This window comes from Cryptomeria japonica, chromosome 6, assembly GCF_030272615.1.
Source record: "Cryptomeria japonica chromosome 6, Sugi_1.0, whole genome shotgun sequence".
In the NCBI taxonomy this organism is placed as follows: Eukaryota; Viridiplantae; Streptophyta; class Pinopsida; order Cupressales; family Cupressaceae; genus Cryptomeria; species Cryptomeria japonica.
Window position 1 is genome coordinate 284,276,545 of NC_081410.1, and position 21,672 is coordinate 284,298,216.

Consider the following 21,672-nt stretch of genomic DNA (forward strand, 5'->3'; position numbering starts at 1 on the left):
AGGAGATAAGGATGCAGGAATCCTTACAAGAAGAAAAGTCAGAGAAAATCATGCATGTTCTCTAAATTCGAGCCTAAAACATTCAAAGAGGCACATAAGGATGAAGACTGGATCAAGGCAATGGAAGAGGAACTTGACCAGATAGATAAAAATGGTACATGGTCCTTGGTACCCAGACCAGAGCACAAAAATGTCATTGGTACCAAATGGGTCTTCAGAAATAAGCTGAATGAGGATGGCACAATGATTAGAAACAAAGTCAGACTGGTGTACAAAGGATATGCCCAAAAAGAAGGAGAAGACTATGGTGAAACCTTTGCTCCTGTAGCCATATTGGAAGGAGTTTGTATGCTTCTTGCATATGCAGCTTTTAAAGGCTTCAAAGTATATCAAATGGATGTAAAATATGCATTCCTAAATGGTGTACTTGAAGAGGAAGTGCATATAGAGCAACCAGATGGGTTTTCCCTATCTGAAGACAGTGACATGGTGTGTAGGCTACATAAAGCCTTATATGGTCTAAAACAAGCACCTAGAGCATGGTATGAATGCTTGCATTCCCATCTTGTGAAGATTGGATTTGAGAGAACAAGTGAAGATAGCAATATCTACTTGAAGTTTGAAGGTGATCAGATCCTGATCTATGAGGTATTTGTTGATGATATTATCTTTGGTGGAGATGACAAGATGAGTCATGAGTTTGCAGATTTGATGAAGAAAGAGTGGAGATTAAGTTCTTCATTATACTGCAGATCCAACAGATGAGAGATGGAATCTTTATCACTCAATCCAAGTATGTCAAAGAGGTGTTGAAGACCTTTGGTATGGAAGATAGCAAACCGGTTGGTACACCAATGGTGACCAGTTGTAAACTATCCAAAGAGGATGACTCAGCATTGGTTGATGAGAAGGAATACCGATCAATGATTGATAAATTGCATTATGTAGTGCATAGCAGATTGGATATTGCACATACAATTGGCATTATTGCAAGGTTCCAGAAAAGTCCAAGAGAATCCCACTTGGTTGCAATCAAGCAGATTCTTAGGTATTTGAAGGGAACTATTGACTATGGATTGTGGTATCCATATAGCAAGGATTTCAACTTGAAAGTGTTCACAGATGCTGATTGGGCTGGTAATGTAGATGATCGGAAGAGCACAACTGGTGGTGCATTTTCCTTGGTGGTAGACTGGTCTCCTGAATGAGTAAAAAGAAGAGTTGTATCTCTCAGTCTACAGTGGAAGCAGAGTATGTTGTAGCTTCATGAACTGCACTCAGACAATTTGGATGAAGCATGTATTGAATGGCTTCAAAGTTCCTGTATCTAAACCGGTAAGTATATTTTGTGACAATACTAGTGCAATTAATATCTCCAAGAATTCGGTTTTACATTCTAGAACCAAGCACTTTGAGCTTAAGTATCATTTCTTGAGGGAAAAAGTTTAGAACAAAGAGATTGCACTAGAGCATGTTTCCAGTAAGGAGCAGTTAGCAAACATATTCACCAAGCCTCTCCCAAAGACTACATTTACATACTTAAGAGGTGGATTAGGGGTACTACCCCTTCAGGAGGTGAACTAAAAGCATATGCTCCACATCAGTTAGGTATTGCATAGTCAAATTTATTTTGGATTGATGTGTTGAAGGATGCTACTCCTTAGGGGAAGCAGCATAATGGAACAGAGAAGCTTGTGCCTCCACTTCGGCATTGTTGTCAAAGGGGGAGAAGATGTGAAGCAAAGAAGATATCTACAAAAATTAGGGGAGAAGATGTGAAGTGGAGAGATCTCTTTGTATATTGCCATCAATGCCAAAGGGGGAGGCTGTTGGGATTATGAGAACCGATATGAGGACATAATGACATTGTATGTTGTCATTGATGTCAATATGTTGCAAAGGTGTGAACCGACATATGTGACAACTGGTATAACATTGTGAACTGACATTTGTGCCAAAGTGAAGTGGTGTGCTTGTTCAAAGGTAAACCAGCATATGGTTATGGGAACCAACACATGGAAGCATTGTATGACTACCGGTTGGTAGTGTCAACTTTAGGGCTTCTGGTTCAAGTGCTTCAAGCCTATGTGGCTCAACCGATAACTTTGTGTGATGAGTTAGCATGATAGAAAAGAAAAAGATCATGTTGCCACATAAGCCTTGTGTGCATGAAGGATCATGCATGAAGAAGATCTTGCCTATCTACCTCAAGAATATGAGAAGGCTGTAAAATAGTGATAACGTGTGATGGGTTATCAGCCACCATGAAAATGATGGAAAATGAATGATGAAGATTAATGCAATATTCTCAACGGTCAGGATTGAACCGTTTGAATTCTTTAACCTATTAGGTTTAGGGCTTAGGGTTTATGCTACCAACCTAACTATTTTCTATAAGGTCGATGTTGTGACTCTTTCTAGGGTTGTTGGCAAAAGTTGTGTGTGAGTATCCAAGAGAAGGGATACATGATTCTTGCCAGACCAAAAGGAGAGAAGTGATACCTACAAAGTGTAAGTGCAGAAGGAAAAGAGGAGCTTAAGTGGATCTGCATTGGCATTGAGTTCTATTACTAGATCATTGTAATACCTATTGATATCTAACCACCTCAACAGTTGGAAAATCCCTTAACAGGGTAGCCTTAACCAACTTGCTGTAAATCCTTTAACAAGGTAACTCTAAGCTACTGAGTTCAAAGTCCTTTAGCTATTGAGTTCTTGAAATCCTCTAACAAGGTAACCTTTACCAAGGTTTAACCCTTAATCAAGTATTGTAGCCATCCCTTAACCGGGTGATCTCTAACAAGATCGGTTCCTAGTAGAGCCTATTGTAATGTCTCTAACCGGACAAGGCTTCTAACATAGAGGACTTCCAAAGAGTTCAAAAACAACTTGTGGGTATTCATCCCCATCATGGTTTTTCCCAGTTGGGTTTCCACATGAAAAATATGTGTGTCATGTGTGATGCTTTTATCTTGTGATGCTTTGCTATTGTTTGTCAAGCATTTGACAGTCCTATGTTTTATGCCTGTTAATAAAACATATTGAACTAGTTGGTTTTTTATGATCTGATGATAGATCACCTATTTATTTATAAGGGTGAAATGGTAGTGTAGTCTCAAGTTGAGTGAAAGGCTAAGTGAACAACTAATTAATGCTTGTCTCAAACATTCTTAGATTTACCGGTTGCACTCTGTTTCAAACCGGTATCTCTGTCTCCTAGTCTTTTGAAGCGTTTGATGTCAAACCGGTTTAAGACTATATTTTTGCCTGTACTGATTCACCCCCCTCTCAGTACCGGTTTGGTACTATTTTCTCATCATTGAGTTATTATCATCCCCATACAGTGATATTCATTTTTGTCACCATTGAGTGAAATCCGATAAACTTAACATAGTATGAATAGTGATATGTCTATAGCTGATCTTTTGCCTTATATTTTATACAAAAAAAACCCTCAAGAAGGTCAGCCAAAAACATAATAAACATAGTTTACACCAAGTAATACACCATGAGTAACTATGCTAAATGTGGTCCATTCCAAGAGATAAAAAGGACCTAGCTACATCAAATCATGTCTTCCTAAGACAATTTTAATGAACCACACACAATAACACATCCTCCAAAGTTGGCATCAAATGAAACATGTAGATAAATAATAAAGAACATTAACCAGTCAACTCAAAAATATTATTGAAAGAAAAATAATTGATGTGGACCTTTAGATGCCATGGTAAGACCCAAAATAACTCAACCTCCAATGCATATCTAGACCAAAAGAGTATGGTCCAAAAGCTAAACCAATTGAGTTGGCTAGAGACTAACACACATGATAACACTGAATAACAAAACAACATAACTTCACTTGTGGAGGAAACCAACACTTCAATTTTAAATTAGAACACTTCATGAACAATATGAACATGTCCTCCAAGCTACAACACATGAATCATCAACATAGCAGAGAAGTACAAAGCATTCTCCAAACTAGTCTTGACAAATAGCCTCATTGTCAACAAACTACAACAACAAAATTCAACACCTAAAATATTGAGTACTTGAAAAACATAATAGTACAATATAAACAGAGCATAGAAATTAAATCTAGAATTAAAATCTATCATCTTCAAAAGAAAAGGAATACAAAGCATTCTCCCATATAGACTTTAAATACTCTTTCTTGCATATTTTAGTTTTCACTATTGTCACCTTCTGGAAAAAAACACATACTCAATATCATCACCAGACATCATAACAATATCTAAACACTCATTTTTGCATCTTTATATGTTAGACAAAAATCTACACATATTAGGTTGACATCAATGACAACACTGAATACACATTGCTAACAATTTTAACATGGTATTGTTGGATATTGTTGAGAAGTTTTTTGGAATGATGTGTTGTAATTGATGTCAACATATTCCTTTATGTTCCAGTGTTATAGTTAGATTAAATGAGTTGGTTTGGCTTGTGTGTTGTAGATGAGTTATTGTGGATTAAAGGGTTTTGAGATAAGTATCTCTAGTTAATTCAGCTATAGTTTCAAAGGTCTGCATGGTGATTTGATCGAGTTATGAGATTCGATATTGCTATTAGTTTTTCTATTTTTCAGTGTCCTAGATTTTTCTTCGCATTGCTCTATGTTACAATATCTTGGTTTATGGATTTGGCATAATGTTTGGGATGTTCATATGTGTCCTCTATTTAGATGGTTCATGATTTGGAGGTCTACAAGTGAATCTTTTAATTTGACCATCAGTTCAATAAGTGTTCTTGAGGTTCAGTATAATGATGATGAAGATTCTAATAAGTGGTGATGTTGCAGTTTTTTTTGTGGTAATTCATGATGCTTGTGGATGTTTCTATATCATGTCCTATCTATTTTTATGATCCATATTGAATGTTGTGCATGTTATTGATTATTCTCTTGATCTAGTGGTGTTCTTCATGTTCTTGGTCAACATGATGATTGTAGCATGTTGTGAATGTTTGAGGCATAATTCCTAGAGGTGTTTTCATGTTTGAGTTGTTGATTTAGGTCCATACTATGTTTTAACTAAGATTATTTTGGTCTACATGTTATATTGTAGCGTGTGTGGTTATATTCTTATAATTTGTAATGAGTGTTAAGCTGACCTTGAAATATAGGTTGATGATTTATATAAATGAATGTAATAATCATGTGAGAGATGTATCTACAAGTGTATATGAATATGTGTGATTGGATAAGTGTGCAAATAATGTTTTGATCCTTCAGAAGTGTGAAGAATTGTGATAGAGAAGATCATATTGTGTGCTTAATTGAAAGTATAACTATGCATGAGGAAATTCTTATTTATCAGTTCATGATCTTTTGGATGTAGTTTGAATTTTTTTGTAAGATAGTGAGTCTTCCTCAGGGTTGTGGCCCTTATTATTATGTGTTTTGAGCAATAAGCTCTAGGCAATGTGTCTGAATGCATGTGTATTCCCATTATAATATTTTATATACTTCTAACAGGGTATTATCTGTGTGTGTGAATAGTGGATAAAGTCTGCAAGTTGTAAGACACAACACTTCAATTAAGTCAATGCATGCATGGTTAGACATATATAATCATGAATATAAAAACCATAACAAATCGACCTATTGTCTTCTAAAAGATGTGAGTATAGACTTGCTCTCAAATTTGTATAAGCAATACCAGTGACTAGACTACACCAAGACAAAGGATTTAATCTATATGAGCATAACAATAAGCTAAATGTATGCAAGATTAAGCTAGATGAATGAATATTTAGCTAGATGAATGAATAATAAGCTATATGAATGAATATTAAGAAATCATGATTAAACTAAATATGAAAAAAGCTAAACTAAGATGCAATAATCTCAAAGCACAATATCTTCAATGACTCCAAAGCAAAAACTGCATAATAACAATAAATCTCAAGGGTGTTTTGAATTAGAGATGAAGGCTAAATTTATAGAGACTCAAAAGAGAGATCAACTATCAAGATCAATTAACAATGAGCGGTTGAGATTCCTCAAGAAAAAGCACAATCCAAGTTAATTGAAATAATTGAGAGATCATATTAAGTTAATCTTGAGATAGATTCCAATTATAGCTTGATTGAGTGCATTCAGATTATAAGTTTGAGTTTGCATTAGAGATGAAATTAGTTGATTCCATGCACTTGAGATAAAAATAGGCGATTCCATGCACATGAGATAAAATTAGCTCAATATTTTTATTTAGAAAAATCCTTTTCAATATACCTAAACTTCTTTCCTTAAGAAAAACTTTAAGTTTTAATTTTTAGAGAAAATGATTAATTCAATTTAATTGCTTTTCTAATTTCTCAAGTTATCTTAATTTTAGAAAAAGAAACATCTTAAGTTTGATTTCTTCTCTTAATTTAATTCTTTTCTTTTGTTTTCAATTTAACTCTTTCTTTTGCACATTAATTCCTCTTTTTGTAAATTAATTCCTCTTTTTGTGATTAATCTCTTTTTGTAAATCAATTCCTTTTTTTAATGATTAAATGGTAAATTTATTTATTAATTAAATATGCTAGGATATTTAATTAAATAAATGGGATAATTGATCAAAATGATTTACTTGGAATTATTTAATTAATATAGAGTGATTAATTTTCCATGTAACATTAATGATTGAAGAATTAATTAATTAGGTGCTCAAGCTTGATTTAATTGCCTTTGGTTAGAACCTTGGTGATGTTGTCGAGAATAGGGGCCCATGGTTTAGGTGACCATTTTTAGGGTATTACATTTGCCCCTCTTTGAATTAATGTGCGAGTAGGGCATTGTTTCAAAGAATAGTTGATGTCAAATAGATATCAGTTATGAACTTGATGGATCACAAAATGATGAAGAGCGAGATGTTCAACTTGATTTGAAGCTATGAAACTAAATAGATTTGATTAAAATGATATCAATCCCGAACTTGATTGAACAAGAATCAACAAAGAGAGAAATACTATTCTTGAAATTGATTGATCAAGAAATGAGCATCGATCTAGAACCTGATTGAACTAGATTGAGCGAAGAGATGAAAAACTGATCCCAAAATTGATTGAACAAGAACCACTAAATGAGAGATAAAATTGATTCCAAACTTGATTGAACAAGAATCGACTGAGCAAAGCGAACCAATTATGAACTTCGTTGAACAAGAATTGATTAGCATGAGAAAATTTCTAGCTTGATTTGATGTGATGAAACTGAACATCGATTTGAATATTGATTCAGATAAGGACAAACATTGATATGCCCCTAGAGATTGCTTTATTTGACATTGAAGAATCTCAACTTGATACGACTTGATTTAGTTAAGATGCCCCTAGTAACAAGGTTTGGTTGATTTTCTTTGTTTGAAAAGATTTTTGCTCGACTTTAGATGAGAATTTGAAAAATTTCTCTTTTGATGATGATGATCACTGAAAAGGTGTAATGAGTATGCCCCTCAAGAGCGAAATCAAAAGATAACGAAGATACAAGGATTTTAGGCAATTTTTAGCGATGATAATTATTTGAGCACAAAGATTGATGTAAGAATTAATTTTGAGATCAAAAATGAATTGAGCACGAAATGATTCAAAAATTGACTTGAGGATGAAAGTGCTAAGTGGTCAACATTGTGAAATTTTAACTAGAAAATGAAGTGAGATTTTGATTTCGATCCCGAAAATGGACTTAGGATAGTCAATTTAGCTTAGGGTACAAGTTTTACATCCATTAGAGCAAGTTTAAAAATTAGGGTTTGGGCTATATAAGGGGTTCAATGTGTTATTGTCAATTCATTTTTACCTCTCAAAGTTTAAAATTTGAAAAACCTCCTGTGAAGAAAAATGACAATTTTGATTCAAGAGCATCAATTCAAGTGCTAGAGATGACATAATCGACCGCTGAACTATGCCCTAGCTATAAGTGATCAATCTTTAGCCTTTGCATTTCTCAAATTTTGAATTTTTTTATAAATTTTGCATTTTGAAATTTGTTTAAAGTTGGGATGTATCGTTTTGTCATGTGGTTGAATACCATATCTCGTACGAGTTTTTGGATTTTTTGTTTTACCATATGCACATGTAGGGTTTATTGTCTGATGTATACCCTTGTTTCATATGAAAAATGTTCATAGACCATTTAATCGTTCGATCGGTATTAAATTGTAATTTGGGTCTATTTAGTCATTCGGCTTGTCATGTTTGCTCGTACAAGTTGCTGCTTGTCTGTGGAAACTCGTATGAAAAACAAGAAGTAGTTTTTAAGGTTCAAATAGCAATTTTTTATTTTGAAAGTTGTATATTTAGATTCATTAGCATGTTTATCATATTATTAGCACAAATTTGTTCACATACGGACGATTAGTATGTTTGATTTTATAGATTCAATTTCTTGATATTCAATTTCGGTTTACATTTCTGCCAACAATGAGGCTAGTGCATGATTTATCAGATGCAGAGAGAGGTCATATTGGTTTGTGTGGATTTGGATACCTATTACAGATGCCTGATATCCATGTGAATCATGATATGTTGACCACTTTAGTTGAGTGAGCATAACACCTTTCATTTACCGGTTGGAGAGATGACCATCGTGCTCGAGGATATATACAGGATTTTGAGGATTATGTTTGTAGGAGATAAGGTGGATTATGATTCTACTCCATGATAGATTATTTTGGCATTGAGATGGATATTCCATGATGAGACTATTCTTGATCGCGCTATTATGTGGGATGATTTGATGAGCAGATATGGTGCATAGTACCCTCTGGCTTGCATTTTGGCTGGTATGATTGGTTTTTTTGTGATGCCTGGTAGGGGACAATAGGGATTTCTATGTGGTTGGGGTAGGATGCTTGAGAGGTTATTGATTCATTGAGTGAGATTAGGGTGGGGATCATGCTTACTCACTCATATGTATCATGAGATGCATGACATTGTGTATCGGGAGGGGAAGAGAATGACAGTAGGTGTGTTAGTTTTACAGATATGGGCATGGGAGCACATACTGGTATGCATACCTATTGTAGATGATTCGCGGGAGGTGCACCATCCTATTATATATTGTTATTTGAGTTATGTTACATAGCCCCACCTGGGCAAGACTGATTATTGGAGGAGGCAGTTGGATGATTTGATTGTTGTAGTATCAAGACTGTATATGGGTCTAGAGCCATGGGACAATTGGAGAGCATAGAGGAAGGATATGTTTATGACTCAACCTCTCATTTGTAGATTGGTGTCTATTATTGAGAAATTTGTAGTATCTAGGGTGATGAGATAGTATGGGCGACCATAGAGTATATCCCAAGAGTTCACAACCTATGCTAGATATGGGGAAGAAGAGAGATGAGCATGGGCACCAAGACTATCATATGCATTGACCATGCAGGAGTTAGTGTTTTTATAGGCACAAAGATAGGATTATCTAGAGGATGTAGTAGATTTGGGGGAATTACCTCGATATAGAGATTGGTTTTAGAGACATCCTTTTCCTTGATTTATAGATCTGGGAGAACATGTGCCTCTTATAAAGGAGATTGAGGAGGCTACACCAGCATAGGCATAAGTACTAGGTTAGGTAAAGGGACAAGGGAGGTATAGGGATAGAGAATGGATGTACCTAGGCAGATAGGAGGTGATCCTGGTGCTAGTAGTAGTAGGGCAGGACCGACAGATCGATAGTGATAGAGAGGGGAGGGTGGATCCTTAGGAGCTATTTGGGTTGAGGCTAGTAGTTCTAAGGTAGAAGAGATTGGAGGTGAGGAGGAGAGCGCAGCTCCTAGGCAGGTTAGGCAATGAAGAGATGAGCAGGGAGGCAGAGAAGGGGATGTTGGGAGAGAGCAGGTAGTACCAGAAGTAGTATAGTCTTTGAGGTTGAGGTTGATAGGTTTGTAGTCATAGTTAATAGTGGCACAAATGCAGTTGGAAGAGTGAGATTGATAACTCATTGAGATTAGAGCTGAGTTCAATCGACAACTTGCAGAGGTGAGAGAAGAGTGAGATCGACAGCTTGCAGAGGTGAGACCAGAGCATGATGGTTTTGAACTATAGGTGTTGCATCAGACAAGCCCTGTAGCTTATTACATCTTAGCTTATAGTGTAATGGTCCCAGTAGCACAACAGGTTGTTCTATATTCTTAGTATATGGCTTGATCTGAGGGAGCTAGGGCACCCAGACAAGACATTGGTTAGTAGGCACCACCTCCTCCACCCGGCAATGAGGGAGAGGTAGAGAGATAGATTTGTTATATCTTCTAGATTTTACTATATACCCCATTTTTGTAGCCTATATGATTCTTGCTTCGATGAGACATTGTATTTGATAGTTGATATCATTTGTACTCTTAGACACTAAGATTATGATGATATATACGAGATCTTGATTTGATTTCATCATACTTGTGTTGAATGATTATGAGATGTCTTTCTATATGCTTTATTCTATATGTATGCATATCTTTTCAGTATGGATGTATGTAATGCAGATGAATATGGATGTTTTTTTTTTCATTTCTTTTTCATATGCAATAAATGATGAAAATGAGTAACTAGTAATGCAAATGTTTATTTTTCATGCAATAATATGAATACAAATAAATATATAATGAAATGTATGGATCTATATAAAGATGCTCATGTATGCAGCTAACATCTCAATACACAAGTACTCTATTGGAGAAATGATGATGAAAAAGAGACCACTTAGCTGAGAAATGATGATTGCTTCAGACTCTCATTCAAGAGATAAAGAGATCATTGTTAGCACACCAAAATCACCTAAAATACATAAAATTTAGAATGAATGCAATCTAAAATTAGTCACTAGATTCGGTATGCTTAATTTTCATCACTGAGTGTTTTACAAACATAGCAAGAAAAATAGAGTTCCTTTCTTTTCATATGCAATATTAATTATCTTTTTTGCAATGACCCTTTTATCATTCATATCCTTGTACAAATAATGCTCTCAAAATAGATAGAGAAATGATCCCAACCTCCCTGTAGCATACAAATAAGTGGAGTCAATTTCTGTGTGGCGATTTCACCTTGATGTGAAGGCACTTATCATAGACACCCAAGTTAATAGATGTTTCCAGATCATCTAGATCATTCTTACAAGTAGAAAACAAAGAAAAGTATTATGCCTCAAATCCTTACTCCTCTTAGTCAAGATAGACTTCTTGAAGTTACTCAGAGGGAATAATAATAAAAAACTAATGTAAAAGACAACACAAAAAGAAAATTTCAATCATATCTCAAACATTTTAGTGATTCTTTTCAGTTGTCTTGGTTTGCTTGTTTACTTAGTGATAAAACTCTTCAGTAGTTTGGAGACAAGTGACTAACTCAAATTGGATGATTTGGTACTACTGATTGAAAAATGAATTGGTTGATACTGCTTAGGACATCTAAATTGATTAGTCGATTACCCTAAGACTAGGAAATTGATCGATTTTCAAAAAGAACTTGGATGTCACAAAAGTGAGTAAAAGATATTTACAAGCGAAAGCAAAGATGCATGAAAGTGGGAATGAAAATAGGAAATGCAAAATTTGCATTGATAGATGGAGTGCTTGAGTACAAGAGGTGTATGTTTACTAGGTTTTCACCTGCTTGGCAAATAATTTTTTTTTTCTTTTTTTTACCAAGGTGCCTGTTTACCAGGTTTTCACCAAGGCATTTGATTTTTCTTTTTTTGATTTTTTTTTAGGAATTTTTAGCTATACAGGTTGTTGGAGCAGAGAATACTAAGTGAATAATTTCTTCAAGTTGATGGTGTTGATCAGTTCATGGAGTTATTCTCCTTCCGATGTTGAGAGTTGATAGGCACCAGAGCCAAAGACTGTAGTAACGATGTAGGGACCCAACCAGTTCGACTCAAACTTCCCTTTGTTGTCTCGAAACTATTGATTTTTAGGATTCACTCTCAAGACAAGGTCACCAACCTAAAATTCTCTTTGTCAAACTTTCTTGTTATAACATCTAGACATTCTCTTTTGGTAGGCTCTCAGATGATCAAATGCCACTTGTCGACATTCATCAAGAAACTCGAGTTCTTGCAATCTAGATATTCTATAATCTTTCATCAATAATAAGACCTTGAAAAGAAACTCTCAAAGAAGGTATTTCCACCTCAACATGCAAGACTTATTCGGATCCATACACCAAAGAAAAAGGTGTAGCCCCAATAGGTATTCTGATACTTGTTCTATAAGCCCATAGTGCAGGATTGAGTTGTAGATGCCAATCCTTTCTAGATTTGTTTACTGTTCTATGTAAGATAGTTAGCAAATTTTTGTTAGATGCTTTAGCTTGTCCATTACCTTGAGGGTAGCATATGGATGACCAGTGTTGTTTGATTTTGAACTTTTCACAAAGCTCATCTAGATCTTTGTTTTTGAACTGCCTTTCATTGTCAGTAACAATTGAAGAAGGTATCCCATACCCACAGATGATATATTTAAGGATGAATAGAAATACTTGTTTACCAGTTGCTTTGATTAGCAGAATCGCTTCTACCCACTTAGTGAAGTACTTAGTGGCAGTTATGATAAACTTGTGTCCATTAGATGATGTAGGATAGATTCGACCAATGAGTTCAAACAACCATTATTGAAAATGCCAATGTGTGATGAAAGGTATTAGATCCCTTGTTGGAGCATGTATGAGGTTCCCATGTAGCTGACACTATTAGGATTCCCATTGATACTGAGAGGGGGGGGTGAATCAGCATCTAATCGGTTATAGAATTTTCTTAACTTAAAACATGTAGAGCATATTAATACTGTGTACCGATAAATAGAAAGTAATGCAATAAACAGAGATAGAAGCAACCACATGAAAAACACACCATAACACAATATTTTAATGAGGAAACCCGATGTGGGAAAAACCTTGGTAGGATTTGTGACCCACAATATTCGCTTACTGGCCAATAAGAGAATATTACTGCTACAAGAGGGGCCTGTACATGCAGGAAGGCCAAGTGCCTAGAGCTCACTGCTCAAATACAAAATAGGAAGTCTCACTGACTTACAAAATGGATTGTATAAATCTAGTGTCTTGTACTACTTCAAAATAGCATCTATAATGCCGGATCCAGTACAGGTTTCTGCTCTGCTTCTTACATAAACCCTAACCTATAATTTGCATAATAGGTCTGCCTTATTTTGCCTAATTACATTCCTCTATCTCTCATTACAAAATGTTCTACAATGATCTCTCTTATATAAGAGTCATTTTACAACTTGCCAAGTCAGCTTACAATGATTTTACAATAATAAACAAAATATATTAACAACAAAATTCCCGTCAACTTCTGTGTCGATATGCTTCCTTTCACTACCTGTGTCGGTGGTCTGAGTGCCGGTGTAGAGTCTAATCTTGCTAGTGCTGGTGGATTGCCTTGCCGATGTCATAGAATTGTAAGGTTGTCATCAATGACAAAACCTTCAATCACCTACAATGTCTCATTAGAGTGTGCATATGCCAACAATCTCCCCCTTTGCCATTGATGGCAACACTCATGAGAAAATTCCAAAACTTGCAATCCAAAAATTGTGTACCAAAAATATGTGAGCTCCCCTTGAGTAGATAAGTCTTTTGCTGATTATTTTCTCATACTACTACCCCCCCCTTTGGCATCAATGACAAAGGTTGTCAAAGTGTCAATAGAGTTGTAGTTTTCTATCTCAACCTTGTAACTGGGTTGTTACAATTTGAAAAAGATCCACCAAAACCAAATATATGCTTTCCAAAAACTTCTTACTGTCTTTTATTGCTATCGAAGACATCATTTAGACATCTTGTCTTGGAGAATTTTTTCTTGGTATATTCATATTTGCATATTTGTTGTTACCGACAAATAGGTCCAGGTTACACTAGCAGGTTTATCTTTTCCAGATCAGCATGACACGCTATGGAGATGATTAATTATTTTTGTAAATGCATTAAGCCAACATGTTGAATCAGTTATTGCATCGGATATAGTATTGTTTGTAAAATGTTTTTATTGTAATATCTTGTAGAGCCGACCTACTAAAATTGGTCTTAGGTTATGGTATAAATGTAAGATCTTACTTGTAAGATCAAATGGTAATGTGAAAAAGGATTGTGTGAAGGTATATGTGAGAATAAGAAGAGCTATACACATGGACATTGTTTGAAGATTGAAGGAGGGTTTTTGTGAAGACAATCAGAACTACACCGGTACTGAATCTAGCATATGAAGATGCTATTTTGTGCAGTACATTCTTATTGGATTTAACCATCCAACTGTAGTCAGTGTGACTCCCATTTTGTGATTGAGCAATGAGCTCTAGGCGCTTGGCCTTTCTGCATGTGCAGACCCCATTTATGTACACTTACTATTTGTAGTAGTATCATCTGATTGTGGGTAAGGTTTCCCACCATGGTTTTTTCCCTTACAAGGTTTCCATGTACAAATATTGGTGTTATGTGTTGTGTATGACTTTGTCTTTATGTTTCATACACTAATCCTTACCGGTATAGCAATTAACTATTAAAACTATCTACTAACATATTAAACTGGTTTAATGGTATTAAGCATTAAGTTAGTTAAGTTGTTTTTGGTTTGAATTTATTTGACAACTGATTCACCCCCCCTCTCAGTTGTCTCTGGGACCTAACAATTATTGGTATTAGAGCTTTGTCCTCTATTTTTAGAAGCCTAACAGCTTGAGGAAGATCTTGACACTGGTAGCTGACAACATTGATGACACTAAAGGTAAACCAGCAGATGGGAAAATAGATACTCCAACAGATCAACAAACAGAGAGACAAGCAGAGCAACAGGCTCCAGAATAGCAACAGGTTCATGTGGAAACAGTGCCATCGGCAATAGGAGAACAACAAAAACCTTTGCTTAAGGAAATGGAAACATAGACTGACCTACCAGAGGTCACTGCAAGCAAGGATATTGCTCCCACCAGTGGAATTCAGAAAATTAGCTCTTCAACTGAAGGATTTAAATCAAAAAATGTAACTGAAGTTCTTTTAGATTCTATAAAGAAAATTATAGATTGCAATTCACAGGCATATAAAGCTATAGATGACACAATTCTAGTTTTGAAGATGATAGCTCCAAAATGCAATGTAGATAATAAGGATTCTTTGAGTCAACTTGACACTTTGTCTAAGTATATTACTGACAACATAGTGATAGTTGAAAAAATAAAGGAGGAAGCATTCAAAGAGAGGTTAGAAAAGGAAAAAGGAAAAATAGAAATTCTTTGAGGAAGAAATAAAGAAGTGTTCAAGGTAGTTTGACACACTTCTACCAGAACTATGCAGCACACTCAAGGAGTTCAAAACTTTTTACGAAGACACTTGTAAGACAAACTTTTTAACAGTTGACATAGACAAGAAAATGAGCAAGCTATAGGAGGAAATTAATAAACTTGCTAAAGAATCAAAAACCTAAAGGTGACACTTGTGGAGTTGGCTTTGAAGTTGGTGAAAGCTTTGGTACTGCAAACACACAAGATCATAGCAAACTGGTAAGACAACCTATTGCTTATAAATTCAATGGAAAATGCTTTAAATGCAACAAAGTTGGTCATAACTCTGAGAATTGCAGAATGAATGTGAGATGTTATGTTTGTGGAAGATTTGGACACTTATCTAATCAATGCAGAACACAAACCAACATAGGTTATGGAAAGGCTATTCAAAGAAATAATGTGACTTGTTATGCATGTAACAAAATTGGGCATATTGCTAAATTTTGTAGAAACAAGTCCTCACCGATAGACAACAAAGGTCCTAGTTTGAAAGGAAAAGAAAAAGTTGAAGAAGTTAAGAAGGAATTCTCAAAACAATGGATCAGGAAATCAGAACTGAATGGTGTTGGGAATACTCCTCCACCGGTAGAACCAAGAAACACTCCACTAGCAGAACAAAGTAGCACTCCACTGGCAGGAGTCTCTTCATCAAATTGAAGAAATTTCTTTGAGGGTTTGGCAATCAATGAGACATATGCTATTATTCCCTCGGTTGATGGAAAGAAGTTGAAATTACTTCTATACTGGCAGTTATGTTAAGTGATTACTTAACCGGCAAGCATTAAATGTGGTAGTCAGCAGATTGACATTATAAATTAGTGTTTTTGGCTCCATTTCACTTCACTGAGCATTCAAACATTCAAAGAGTGTGAAATTTCTAGAGCTAAGGCATTTTGAGCAAAGAGGCAAAGCATTTCAGCAAATAGACACTTCTCACAAGCTTTAGCAAATTTAATAGCATATTTTTCCATATCTGGCCAATAGTAGCCAACCCTTACCAGTTTTCAAGCTAAAGTTAGACCATTTGAATGAGATCCACAAATACTTTCATGGACTTCAGATAACTTGCATTGGGACTCTTCAGTTTCTAGACACCTAAGCAAAGTACTATCCAAACCTCTCCTATATAGATCTTTAGTGATGATGACATACCATGAAGCATTTTGAATTAGGTTTGTTTTCTCATTACAAGTAAGATTAACAGGAATAATTTGGTCATGTAAGTAAGAGTAAATGTGGCTATAGAATCTACTGCTTTGTTTCCTGATCTAGGAATCTGTTGAAATGATACAAAGGTAAAGTATTTATTGAGGTCATCAACCATTCTTTTATAGGGCATTAGTTTCTCATCTCGAATCTGATATGTATCATTGATTTGGCTGATAATCAGGTGAGATTCTTCATAGATGTGTAACTCAACAACCTTTCATTCAATATCTAGCTTGATTCCATTTACCAAAGCTTCATATTCTGCAATATTGTTTGTGCAAGGAAAGAGAATATTGTAAGCCTTTGGGAATGAATATCTTTGAGGAGTGATAAAAATTATTATAGCACCAGAACCACGTTGAGTGAAAGACCCATCAAATAATATTTTCCAGGATCGTTGAGTAAGGTACATGATGGATTCATCCATAAATTCTATGTGCAAAGGTTGATTGTCTTCAAGTGAATCATCAACAAGCTGATATGTAATGACCTATCCTTTGATAGCTTTCCATTCTATATATTCAATATCATATTCTATAAGAACCATGACCCATTTAGCCAATCTCCTTGTAAGAGTTGCTTTGCTAAGAAGGTATTTGAGCAGATCAATCTTAGCCACCAACTTGATAGAATGTGCTAGCATGTAGTGTCTTAATTTCTATGATGCAAATACCAATGCTAAACAAGATTTTTCTGTGATAGTATAGTTCATCTCATAGGACACCAAGGTCCTACTAATATAGTATATAGCTCTTTCTCTTTTATTCTCATCATGTTGTGCCAAAAGTGCCCCTAGTGATGTATCAGTAGCTAATATGTAGAGAATCAAGAGGTTGCCTTGAATTGGTGGCATCAATATAGGTGGATTAGAAAGATACTCTTTGATCTACTTTAGATGTTGTTCTTAATCTTTATCTTAGTTGTATGTAACTCCTTTCCATAATGCCTTTGTGAATGGTTAAGCCTTATCTGCTAGCTGAGAAATAAAGTATCTTATTGATTGGAGCCACCCTTATAAACTTCTCATTTGACTAACGTTCTTTGGCGGTGGCATTTCCATGATAGCCTTAACTTTTTTTGGATCCACTTCAATTCCTTTCGCTGAAACAATATATCTTAGGAGCTTACCAGATGTAACCCTGAATGTGCATTTCTTAGGATTTAATCTAAGTTTGAATTTTCCCATCCTGTCTAATATTGGACCCAGTTATGATAGATGTGTTGATCTTTTCATAGATTTAACTAAAGTATCATCAATAATCTTCTATGTTTTTGTGCATCATATCATGAAAAATTGTTGTTACAACTCTTTGATAAGTAGCATCTACATTCATTAAATTGAAGGGCATTACATTCCAGTAGAAGGTTCCCCATGTATAGGTGAATATTGTTTTCTCTTGATCCTCAATTTTGATCTGATTGTATCTATAAAAACCATCCATTAAAGAGTACATTTCATAGCCAACAGTCATGTCCATGATCATGTCTATGTTGGGTAGTGGAAAATCATCTTTTGGATAAGCTTTGTTTAAATCTTTGAAATTTGTGCAAACATGTATTGATTTGTCAGGTTTGGAAATAAGTACAATAATAGATATCCATTTGACATAATCAATTTCTCTGATGAATCCATCTTTTAGTAAATTTTCTAGCTCAGCCTTAACAAGTAATGCAACATGAGGATGCATTTTTCAGATTTTTTTCTTAACAGGTTTAACTTCGGGAGTGATGGAAAGATGATGAATTATGAGGTCAGGATCCATACTCGACATATTAGCATATGTCTGTGCAAAATTGATCTTCTTTTCCATGAAGAAATCAACAAATTCTTTTAGTTCTTCGACTAACAAGGATTGAGCTACATGTACGGTGTGTTGAGCTTCTTCTATTCCAATGTTCACTGGTTGTGTAGGTTCAATTAGAACTGATGATTTCTCTTCAAAGTGATCAGGCAAAATGTCAAGTATCTCACCTTCAGGCGACTCAGAGAGGTTTTCACCATTAGGTATATCCTTTATTTTTACTATTTTTTATTCTAGCACCGCCACAGTGTGGTTTTTGCCATCAGAACTCTTATTTTTAAAAAAAATTTTGTGACTAAGATACTTGAAATTTGTTGTTGACATGTTCTCACTTTTTTCACTGGTGGAAGAGTCCATTTGTTCAACTGCATTAAGATAACAGGCTAATGTATAGTCATTGGAAAAGGTAGGTATATTCAAAGGTTGATCTTGGAGAGTATAGTCAATAAGCTTAGGATGTATGAGGGATAAAGATTTAATAGGTTCAAGGGAATTCATGGTATTGTTATCACAACCTCAGACTGACAAGTTGAGTTATAGAAGACTACCTTGCCTAAGCATCTTGAGACCGTGAAGAGTTAGAACATGATTATCAAAGTTTATGTTATTATTTAGGGAGCCTAACCCAACAGACCTACCACTAGCATTGTCTTCTACTTCGGACTAGACTACATATCATGGTTTGACACTAATAGGTTCAACAGAGAGAGTTTTGAGATTCATGATGAAGTAGTCATAGTTTGGTGTCCAATAGGTAATATTATAAATAGAGCTTATGTCAGAGTCAAAAGATGAAGCCTCTGACTCTTCTTCAAGTGGCTTAGTGAAAGTTTGTATAGTATCAATATCTACATCTTTGATGTTGCAAGTTCCTTTGTGATTTGGTTCAATGATCACTTGTAGTTGACATACCTGTTCACATAACCTTGATGACTCTATTAGTCTCTGTCATCTTTTCCATTCAGCTTCCTCTGGACTAATGACCGACCCTACTTTTGTAGCCTCGAATTCTACATTCGCAGTCACATACCTAATTTTCTCTATCTCATTAGAGGGAGATATAGTAGGTGAAGAATTTTCTTGTATTCTTTCTTCTTTCAGTTGTTGTTCATAGTCTTCTTGTCTTTTTAGCTAATTTCCTCTATTTCCTTTTGTAATTTTAAGCACACTATCTCTTGTGCTTCATCTATTATATCACTAGATTCTTCAGGATTTTCTTTAGTAGATGCATCTGACAGAGGCTCTAGACCCCATTCATACTTATTTAAGTCAGTTTGTGAATCATCTACTTGATTTCTACCTATGTATGTGACCGAAATGTTCAGTGGTGCAAACAACTCTTTAATTCCTTCCATTTTTTCTCTCATATCTTCTGGGATTTCTAATCCTTGTAGTGTCACTATTGATACAGTTGGAACTTGATTACAAGCTACTTCTTCTTTCTTGATTGTCAATTCTTCTTGTTCTTTTTTATACTCTTCTGAAGTTTGCTGAGTATTTATTTCCCGTGATGTTGAAGGTAGTAACTTTTTCCTCCACTTAGACTGATGATGAGAAGTATGTTTCTAATATGATGACTCCTCTAAATGGTATCCAAGTCTATCTTTATCATTTGTAAGCTTAGTTTGTAGTTGAATAGGTTCAATAATACCTTCTTGATGCTTTCCCAAAGGAGCAGTACCTGAATATCCCATGTGTTGAATCATCTTATAGACTGGACCATATTGTTCAGGGGAAATCTCACAGTGTTTCACTTCTTTGTTTTCACTATCTTCTTTGAAAATACATTTGAGAACAATCTCCTCTTCTATTTCATCTGTAAGGGAAGTAGAGGACTGTACAAAAATACCATCATAAATGACATTTGGAGTTGAATTTTGTAACTTCATAGCCTCATATGGTTTTCCATACTGTCTTGGTGATGGAGGAAGAGACATTAGTGAAAGTACAAGTTCTACCTTGTATCCTTCCATGCCAGTATCTGTGATTTTTAATTTCTTTTCTAAATCTTTCATCAAAGTTTCTAAACTTTCAGCTACAGAGACTACTCTATTATGAGGAACAAAGGTATCAGTACACTGTTTTAATGTACTATAGGTGTAACTTGTATCAACAAGAATACCGACTTCAACTCCATTATAAGTACATTTCAAGCATTGATGATAGGTAGATGGTACAGTTTGCATTTCGTGAATCCATAGCCTCCCTAACATAATGTTGTATGAAAGAGGAAGGTCAAGCACCTGGAAAATAACATCTCTCTCCATAGGTCCTACCCTGATCGATAATAGCACCAAACCTTTAGAGGTTATTTCTTCTTCATCATAAGATTTGATTGTTATTTTCCTTGCTGGATCAATGATATGTTCAGAAAATCCCAAGAAAACATGTTTGACTCGATGTTTATGGATCATAGCTTCGATGTGTAATGGCTGGTTATGTGGTTGATTCAGTGAATTGTCATCTTCTTCAAAGAAGGTGAGGTAATGAGGCGATGTCAGGTGACCCATCATAGATTGAAACTGATCTACATCTAAATATTTGGGGACATTAGTAGTGAGCAAAGATTTGTTCAGGATCTCTCTATGAGCATAAGAGATCTTAAGCAATTCAAAAATGGAGATTTGAGCAGTGGTTCTTTTTAATTGTTTGACAATGCTATATCTAGGAGAGGATGATGAAGTCATCTGTTTAGATTTAGTTGTGATCATGTCTAATTGTCTATTTGAAGAAGTCAGTAGGTTTGATGTTGTTTGATCAGGAGTTGAGGAACTAGCTCCTTTTAGATTAACCTTATTTTGAGCACGGGTTACAACATTTGTAGTTTGCATTTTATTTTGTTTATTTTTGACTATGATCACGTTGTAATACTTAGATTGGGAAGATTCAATCATGTTGATCACATTATCATTGTTAGCATAGTTGTAATTGAGTTTGGCACCTCCATTGGATTTTGAGGAATCACCTTGTTCATAAGCAGGCAAGGGATCTTTAAAAGCTTTGTGATCAACATTAGTCATGTGATTTCCAACAACAATTTTTCCAGCATCGATGAGGTCTTGAATCTCATGTTTAAGTTTCACGTAGTTGTTTGTTGTATGGCCCTTATTTTGATGATATTCAAAGTACTCATTTTCCCTCCACCATTTGGGTTTAACTTTTGGATCATATGGTCTAGAGTTGTTTGGAAATGCTATCAGATCATTTGCCATTAAAGTATTAAGAGTTGATTCATATGATTCCTCCAAAGGAGTGAAATCGTGTTTAGGCTATGAAAGCCAAGGTTTCTCTTTAAACTATTCTTTTGATTTCTTCGGAGGGTTTTCTGCCACAGTTTCAGCTGC